This window comes from Budorcas taxicolor, chromosome X (assembly GCF_023091745.1).
Source record: "Budorcas taxicolor isolate Tak-1 chromosome X, Takin1.1, whole genome shotgun sequence".
In the NCBI taxonomy this organism is placed as follows: Eukaryota; Metazoa; Chordata; class Mammalia; order Artiodactyla; family Bovidae; genus Budorcas; species Budorcas taxicolor.
In genome coordinates, this window is record NC_068935.1 from 130,843,310 (window position 1) to 130,853,226 (window position 9,917).

Here is a 9,917-nt window from a genome sequence, read left to right on the forward strand (position 1 = left end):
GCCAGGAGCCGGTCTCACCACTTGGCCGCATTCTCTTTCATCTTCCCAGTCCCTTTTAAGGTGGCTCTACAGGTGGGGATCTGAGACCCAGAGGAGTTGAGTAAACTTGCTCCTGATGTTGAGCTGGAGAAACTCTTAAACTCCTAGTTTTTGCTGTGGGCTCTAGGACCGTGACACAGCTAAAAGTATCACAGGGAGAAAACGCCTGCTCGTTACCCCTCAGGTTCCCAATCAGATGGGGGCTACTTTCCTGAAGCCTGCCTTGCCCCCGACGTTCCCAGCCCACCGAAATCAGCCTTCCTGCTCGTGGTTCCCCCACGTCCTCCCGTGAGCTCTGGGCCACGTGAGTTCAGGGTGGCCAGGAACCAGATCCCACCCGGTGATCAGTGAGCAGCATTCATAAATCAGTTGCCCTGGACCAGACTGTGGGCCTGCTCCCGGGAATGAATCAGAAGTGGAGCCTGGGCCCAGGCAGATAGCTTGTGATTCTAGCTACCCTGACAGTGCTCCCACATGACTGGATGGGGTGCGGTGGGGGAAGCGGTCAATATTTGCTGAATCAGAAGTGACCATGTGTTCCTATGTTCCCAAGAGCCCTGTCACTCCTGGAATGATTGTGCCTGGCACAATCCCAGGCACATGATACATGTGTTAAGTGAACAAATGAGTCACTGAGTGAAAAGTTTTAGAACTGGTTTTCAGTGTTGTTAGTGCTAAATTGCAAGTATTTACAAAGGAAAGAAAGAATGGACCGTCGATGCCGTTTGTGTATTTCCCACTGTGAGCCTTAACGTATTTTTACTTGAAATAGTGAGATGTCTCAAGATGTCTGGATTTTTGATGAGTGAGGCAGAGGAGGACAAAGAGAAGGGAATGGAAACGTTCTGGCTGCAAACTTCAAAAGTTACCACTTCACGTAAAATAGCCAGTGGGCATTTGCTTGCTATATGACTCCGGGAACTCAAACTGGGGCTCTGTAACAACCTAGAGGAATCAGATGGGGTAGGAGGTGGGAGGGAGGTTCAAGAGGGAGGGGACATATGTACACCTATGGCTAATTCATGTTGAGGTATGGTAGAAATCAAACCGATACTGTAAAACAATTATCCTTCAATTAAAAAAATTAATTAAAAAGTTACCACTTCAGGCAAAGGCTTACTGCTTTTTATTCACAATGATACAAAAATAATCATTTTTCATGATAACAACTTAAGCTCTGAAATCGTTCCTGTCTTTCAGTTCAATTCAGTCACTCAGTCGTATTCAACTCTTTGTGACCCCATGAACTGCAGCACACCAGGCCTCCATGCCCATCACCAACTCCTGGAGTTTATTCAAGCTCATGTTCATTCAGTCGGTGATGCCATCCAACCATCTCATCCTCTGTCGCCCCCTTCTCCTCCCACCTTCAATCTTTCCCAGCATCAGGGTCTTTTCAAATGAGTCAGCTCTTTGCATCAGGTGGCCGAAGTATCAGAGTTTCAGCTTCAACATCAGTCCTTCCAGTGAACATTCAGGACTGATTTCCTTTAGGATGGACTGGTTGGATCTCCTTGCAGTCCAAGGGACTCTCAAGAGTCTTCTCCAACACCACAGTTCAAAAGCATCAGTTCTTCGGCACTCAGCTTTCTTTATAGTCCAACTCTCAGATCCATACACAACTACTGGAAAAACCATAGTCTTGACTAGATGGACCTTTGTTGGCAAAGTAATGACTCTGCTTTTTAATATGCTATCTAAGTTGGTCATAACTTTTCTTCCAAGGAGTAAGTGTCTTTTAATTTCATGGCTGCAATCACCATCTGCAGTGATTTTGGAGCTCCCCAAAATAAAGTCTGACACTGTTTCCACTGTTTTTCCATCTATTTGCCATGAAGTGATAGGACAAGATGCCATGATCTTCGTTTTCTGAATGTTGAGCTTTAAGCCAACTTTTTCACTCTCCTCTTTTGCTTTCATCAAGAGGCTTTTTAGTTCCTCTTCCCTTTCTGCCATAAGGGTGGTGTCATCTGCATATCTGAGGTAATTGATATTTCTCCCAGCAATCTTGATTCCAGCTTGTGCTTCTTCCAGCCCAGCGTTTCTCATGATGTACTCTGCATATAAGTTAAATAAGCAGGGGGACAATATACAGCCTTGACGTACTCCTTTTCCTATTTGGAACCAGTCTGTTGTTCCATGTCTGGTTCTAACTGTTGCTTCCTGACCTGCATATAGGTTTCTCAAGAGGCAGGTCAGGTGGTCTGGTATTCCCATCTCTTTCAGAATTTTCCACAGTTTCTTGTGATCCACACAGTCAAAGGCTTTGGCATAGTCAATAAAGCAGAAATAGGTGTTTTTCTGGAACTCTCTTGCTGTTTCGATGATTCAGCAGATGTTGGCAATTTGATCTCTGGTTCCTCTGCCTTTTCTAAAACCAGCTTGAACATCTGGAAGTTCACGGTTCACGTATTGCTGAAGCCTGGCTTGGAGAATTTTGAGCATTACTTTACTAGCATGTGAGATGAGTGCAATTGTGTGGTAGTTTGAGCATTCTTTTGCATTGCCTTTCTTTGGGATTGGAATGAAAACTGACCTTTTCCAGTCCTGTGGCCACTGCTGAGTTTTCCAAATTTGCTGGCATGTTGAATGCAGCACTTTCACAGACTTTTCCTGTCTTTGCCCCCACCGAATATATGAAAATAAACATGGGGTTAATGACTTTGAAATATATATCTCATTTCCTTTACATACTTCTACTGGGGTTAGCAGTAATTAGTGAAAAATAATCAAATTAGTTTTTTAAAAGGAGTAAATACACTGGGTAATTAACATATTGACTGATCAACTATTTGGCATGAACATGACAAATTACCTGTCACTTTTAGCCTTGAAACTGACAGAGCAGCAGAAAAAGTCACACAGCCAATCCCTCAAGTAAGATTTTTGACATTTTAAGCTAATTATTAGGATGGCCACTTAGAACTAAAAATGTTTAAATTTTCTAAATACATGTGACTTTCACAGTGCCATGTTCAATTTATCCTTTAGAGAGCAACCCCTGGAATCAGACACTTTTTAAAAAAGCTGCAAACTTATATTTCTTTTGGGGATTTATAGAATTTGCCCAAATCAAGAATGTGCTTATTTTTCTGTTATTGCAGACACTGGTGGGCGTTTCTCCTTTGGCATTTTAACACCAAGAGCTTGGATTCTTTTTAATGCTTGCTCATTTTAGGTGCTTTAAAGGCATTTGATATTCCATTGAAGTATCCAAAAATTCTCAGCTGGGGAACACATCACACTCACGTGCTCCAATTATTGGTGAGAAGTTCTAATTTGTTACTAATGTACAAGCATGGAGATGTACACTGATTGCCTTATTCTTTTTATAAATGTATCGTCTTTTCTTGTCATATACTGCCGTTTACTCCCTCGCACTTTGATCTCCTCTCCTAACTGGGATCTGAGATTCAGTTCAGTTCAGTCGCTCAGTCGTGTCCGACTCTTTGTGACTCCTTGAATCACAGCACACCAGGCCTCCCTGCCCATCACCAACTCCTGGAGTTCACCCAAACTCATGTTCATCGAGTTGGTGATGCCATCCAGCCATCTCACCCTCTGTTGTCCCCTTCTCCTGCCCCCAATCCCTCCCAGCATCAGGGTCTTTTCCAAAAAGTCAACCCTTCGCATGAGGTGGCCAAAGTATTGGAGTTTCAGCTTCAACATCAGTCCTTCCAATGAACACCCAGGACTGATCTCCTTTAGGATGGACTGATTAGATCTCCTTGCAGTCCAAGGGACTCTCAAGAGTCTTCTCCAACACCACAGTTCAAAACCGTCAATTCTTTGGGGCTCAGCCTTCTTCACAGTCGAACTCTCACATCCATACATGACCACTGGAAAAACCATAGCCTTGACTAGATGGACCTTTGTTGGCAAAGTAATGTCTCTGCTTTTTAACATACTATCTAGGTTGGTCATAAGTTTCCTTCCAAGGAGTAAGCATCTTTTAATTTCATGGCTGCAATCACCATCTGCAGTGATTTTGGAGCTCCCCAAAATAAAGTCTGACACTGTTTCCCCATCTATTTCCCATGAAGTGATGGGACCAGATGCCATGATCTTTGTTTTGTGAATGTTGAGCTTTAAGCCAACTTTTTCACTCTCCTCTTTTGCTTTCATCAAGAGGCTTTTTAGTTCCTCTTCCCTTTCTGCCATAAGGGTGGTGTCATCTGCATATCTGAGGTAATTGATATTTCTCCCAGCAATCTTGATTCCAGCTTGTGCTTCTTCCAGCCCAGCGTTTCTCATGATGTCCTCTGCATATAAGTTAAATAAGCAGGGGGACAATATACAGCCTTGACGTACTCCTTTTCCTATTTGGAACCAGTCTGTTGTTCCATGTCCAGTACTAACTGTTGCTTCCTGACCTGCATATAGGTTTCTCAAGAGGCAAGTCAGGTGGTCTGGTATTCCCATCTCTTTCAGAATTTTCTACAGTTTATTGTGATCCACACAGTCAAAGGCTTTGGCATAGTCAATAAAGCAGAAATAGATATTTTTCTGGAACTCTCTTGCTGTTTCGATGATTCAGCAGATGTTGGCAATTTGATCTCTGGTTCTTCTGCCTTTTCTAAAACCAGCTTGAACATCTGTGCGAGTGGGTAATTACCCAGAATCCTAGGCTGGCCCTCTGGCAGTGGGTGGAAGGGGTGACCATTACCTATCCATTACACTTGGGCTGGGGCTGCTTGACAAACACCATCCTGGAGTTTTATTGCTGTTGTGTGAAAGCATAAACTGCCTATTCATCATAGCAGCTACTTATTGAGTGCTCCCAGCTCTTGTGCAAAGCCTACAGCATGCATTAGATACTTAACCCAATGGCATGGTTTATCAGTGGCTTTTCATTAAAAAGATGAATTGACATTAAGAAGCATTGATTTGCAAAGATCTATGTTGTCTCCTCCCTATTCTCTGTCTTGGCCCAATATGATTTACTCTTAAGAGATGTTTTGTAAAATACACAAACTTTTTTTATAAAGGTATGATGTATATTTTAGGAATTACCTCTATCCAGTGTGCACATTGCAGATCTGGCATTTGCCTGGGCCTAACAGAATATTTACTTTGATAACTACACATCTCACAAAAACAAGAGCATGTTTGGCTAAGAGTCAAGAGACCTGAGTCTTTAGTTCCGTCTTTCCTAATTACACACTGGAAAAGCGAGTGATGGTTTTAAAATTTTCCTTCTGCGTAGAATTCTGTGTGCATGGAATGTTTATTTCAAGCAGGGCCAGAAAATCAGGCGAGGGTCGAACACATCTCTTCTCATTGTAGTTTCGTTGTTTGACTCCTGGGCCTCTTCTTAAGTGGCCTCGGTGGTGAAGTGACATTGTCGTGTCCACTGCCCCAGACCAAGGACAGAGCCCAGTGGTACAGAAGCCTTCCTCTGTGAATTGACATCCATCATTCAGTAACCACTTTGAAATCACATTAGCCCATTCTGATTCCGCTTGAGTGTATGATTAAGTGCCCTGAAATGTTGTTGATTAAAAGCGCAGGACGAGCACAGTGTTTTGAAGTGCACTGGCGTGTTGCCAGCCTTCCACCATCTTATCCCCCAAAACCCAGGAAGGGTTTTATCAAATGGCTTGTGAGGTCAGAGTAGATGATGACAGTCACCTGCCTTAGTTGTTCTCTCTTTAAAAGCAAACAAAGATTCCTTTTAGCAATACAGAACGCCATTGGTGTAAGAATAGTGAAGCCTCCATTTAGAATAAACACTAACTGCCTGACCCACCTGAAGAGGTGAATTCTGCCAGTTAGTGCTTGTCGTCTACTGGGCAAATCTCAGCAGTAGCCACAGACTTTTCAGAAGTGCTGGGTGTCAGCTTGGAAGGAAACAGAGGTAACAGGCTCTGGGAAACCAGTCCGTGACTCCAGTTGGCGCTGTCTTGGTGACCACGATGCTGACTGAGTGAATGAATAATATTGAAGATGTAAGAATAGAGTCTGACTAAAATTGATTCACAGAATGTTCATGGGAGATGGCAGGCTTTGTCCTCAGTGACTGGCATTTAAACATGTCAAATCCACAAATTTTAAATATTCAAATTACAAAAGAGCATAGGTTAGTTTGGTATCACTTGCGCCTCAGGAAACCTGGGCCGCCTTCTGGACATCACAGTTTCCTATATTCCTGAGTCATCTGTTGAAGAATCTCAAGTTTTTCCAGTGATCAGAGAGAACTCTGTTCTGTCTGCTTTCAAAATTTAGGATAATTTTTGTCTCAATTTCCAGCATTTCTCTGGTTTCACAGTGATTTTCTGTTGCTGCTATGCAATCACCACCTTTCAGGACCCATACAGAGAGGTTGCTCCTCACATTTTCCCTTTGCCTCTGAGATGCTCTGAATCGCTTAGATTTCCCAATAAGAAATAATTGCATCAGAAGTAATTCGTGACATCAAATAGTTTGATAGATTTCAGTGCGATGGCTAAGGTGTAATCTGTGTTGGCCGCCTTGTCGATGCTCTAGGATATTTTATGTCTGACCTGACAGGGACGGATATTTCAAGTCATCCCAGTGGTTTCCAACTTGCAAAGGCAAAGTGAAAGTGTTTGTCGCTCAGTCACGTCCAACTCTTTGCGACCCCATGGACTGCAGCCTGCTAGGGTCCTCTGTCCATGGGATTCTCCAGGCAAGAATACAAGGGTGGGTTGCCATTTCTTCCTCCAGGGGATCTTCCCGCCCAGAGATTGAGCCACCTGCAAAAGCAAAAAGCCCATAGATTATTTTAGTGCAGTACAGGGCCTTAAATGACTTCATCCTACTTCTCCTCATTTCCATTCCAGAAAAGAAACAGAAGAGGCCAAAGTGAATAAAAGATTGCATTTGAATAAATATGGTATATTTTGAAGTATGTGGTTTGGGTTCTCTTTTAGTGTAGGTTCTTAACAGCAGTTGACTAAATGACATAGCTCACAGTTTTGTGCAGTTTATATTTTATACCGGCCCTGGACCACCCATCTGCTGATCCACCAAGGGACTGATTTTTCTGTGGACTTTCATCTGAGGACACTTGAATTATGTATCAATGAATCCTGGGTGTTTCCCTGAACTAGCAGGAAATAGGCATTCTAACGGCCCCAAAGAGATGTCATGTACTCTGTCGGGCTAAGTATTGGTAACGTGCAAATGTTCTGTCAAGCTGCATGTTAGATGGTCACGCTCTCTGGTAAATCAGTGGTTTCTAGACTTTGGTGTGTTTATCAGAATCACTCGGTGTGAGACTGCCTGTCCGCACTATTCATTCTCCTTCATCTGAGTCGGGGGTTTCAGGAAGGTCATGTTGGCAGTAGGAGCAGATGACAGCCACATGCTCGCCCAGTCCACCCAGTCCACACTGGGAGTTCATGGGCCAACAAATACTATAGTCATTCCATCTTAGCCTCTCAGTAGCCTACTTTTTAATTGTCAAAAGTAAGCAACTGTATACTTCATTTGTACCAAAAATTAAAATCCCTGACCCACAAAGAGATCTTAATCAAACCTCAATTAAAACTTTCCTTCTACCAGATTTCTGTGTGGAAAACCCCCAAACATTAGAATGTGACCTTCAGTGTTAGTATTTTCTATTGGAAAGCACCATGTTTTATTCATTTTGCTTCAAAAACATATTTCCAAGTGGCTAACAGGGTCTAAAATTTTCATTATGAAAAGTTTTTGTAATGGTTCTATTGGTTTCCATTGTCTTTGTGCTGTCAGCTGTTTCACTCTCCTCTTTAAGTTGGCGTAAAGCTCAACATTCAAAAAACGAAGATCATGGCATCCAGTCCCATCCCTTCATGGCAAATAGATGGGGAAACAGTGGGAACAGTGGCTGACTTTATTTTTCTGGGCTCTAAAATTACTGTAGATGGTGATTGCAGCCATGAAATTAAAAGACACTTACTCCTTGGAAGGAAAGTTATGACCAACCTAGATAGCATATTCAAAAGCAGAGACATTACTTTGCCAACAAAGGTCCGTCTAGTCAAGGCTATGGTTTTCCAGTGGTCATGTACGGATGTGAGAGTTCGACTATAAAGAAAGCTGAGCACATGTACACCTGTGGCGGATGCATGTTGATGTATGGCAAAACCAATGCAATATTGTAAAGTAATTAGCCTCCAATTAAAATAAATTTAAATTAAAAAAAAAAAAGCTGAGTGTTGAAGAATTGATGCTTTTGAACTGTGGTGTTGAAGAAGACTCTTGAGAGTCCCTTGGACTGCAAGGAGTTCCAACCAGTCCAACCAGTCCTAAAGATCAGTCCTGGGTGTTCATTGGAGGGACTGATGGTGAAGCTGAAGCTCCAATACTTTGGTCACCTGATGCGAAGAGCTGACTCACTGGAAAAGACCCTGATGTTGGGAAAGATTGAGGGCAGGAGGAGAAGGGGGTGACAGAGGATGAGATGGTTGGATGGCATCACTGACTCGATGGACATGGGTTTGGGTGGACTCTGGGAGTTGGTGATGGACAGGGAGGCCTGGTGTGCTGCAATTCATGGGGTCGCAAAGAGTCAGACACGACTGAGCGACTGAACTGAACTGTGCTGTCAGCACTAAGGCTAAGTTTAGTGGAACTGCTTAAAGAAGCTCCAAGTTAGTCAGGGCAAAGCTGAGAAAAACTGAATTGCACCACATACTTCCAAAGGAAGAGGTGTTGGCATCTTGTTCCAGAGAATGCCAGGAGCCCAGCAGAATCCATCGCAGGGTGTTGACACGTCACGCAGAGCAGGTGAAGCATGACCTGCACAGGAAGAGGACGACTTAGGTCCATGGGAACAGTGATGGAGGTGGGGGTGGGGGGCGTGTGCAGAGCCTCTGACCTGATGTCTTTTATTTTTTGTAACCACGCTGCCAAACCAGTCATTTCAAGCTCAGTGGACCTTCGAGCCAGGACGGGCTTTGCAAAGCATCTTGTCCAGTCTTCATATAGATGAGGGAGTGGAGGCTCAGGCGTGCATTGCCCAAGTTGCCATGACTGGCAAGGGATGGAGCCAGTGCGCACTCGGTGGTAGACAGAACATCCTCACCTTGTCCTGTCGCCGACTCTTTCCCTGCCTCGTGGGCCCACTGGCTTTCTGTGCATGAGGCACTGTGAGTGCTGTATGCAAATAGGGGGCAAGGAGCACATGGCGCCCCTGCTCACACGCATGTGCCATTGTCCCATCGGATTTCACTTGCAGAACAAAAGTTCACAGGTAAGTTATTAAGAATTTCAAGACATTAACACAAATGTATGAAACCAATCTTGAGGCCCTTCTGATGGTGGGCTGTATGTGATTTTTGTTTTAAACAAGCATCAGGGGCAAATCTAATTTGGTCTTGAGTACCCAGGTATTGGGGCTTCCCTGGTGGCTCAGATGGTAAAGAATCCTGCAATGCAGGAGACCCAGCTTTGATCCTGGATTGGCAAGTTCCCCTGGAGAAGGGAATGGCAACCCACTCCAGTATTCTTGCCTGGGAAATCCGATGAACAGAGGAGTCTGGTGGGCTACAGTCCATGAGGTTGCAAAGAGTCGGACACAACTGAGTGACTAACACACACACACACATACACACACACACACACAGGTATTAGCAACATCTTCTAGATTCTAGAAACCAATTTGGACACTGTACTAACAAGTGCCCTTGGAGGCACATCTCTTTTTAATCCCGTTGCCTCATTTATCTCAGGCCCGTTGATCTGTTTATAGCTTATTCACAGAGGTCGCATACAAGCTGTGCCTCTGCAGGGAGGTCTGGGGTGGGTGTGGGACGCAGAGTGCCCTTCGAAGTTCATTCAGGCAAGATGAGCACAGAAGGGAACCCTCATGGACAGGTTAAGGTCTGAAAGGATGCAGAATCACTATCTCTTCCTTCTTCCTCTCTCTCCCT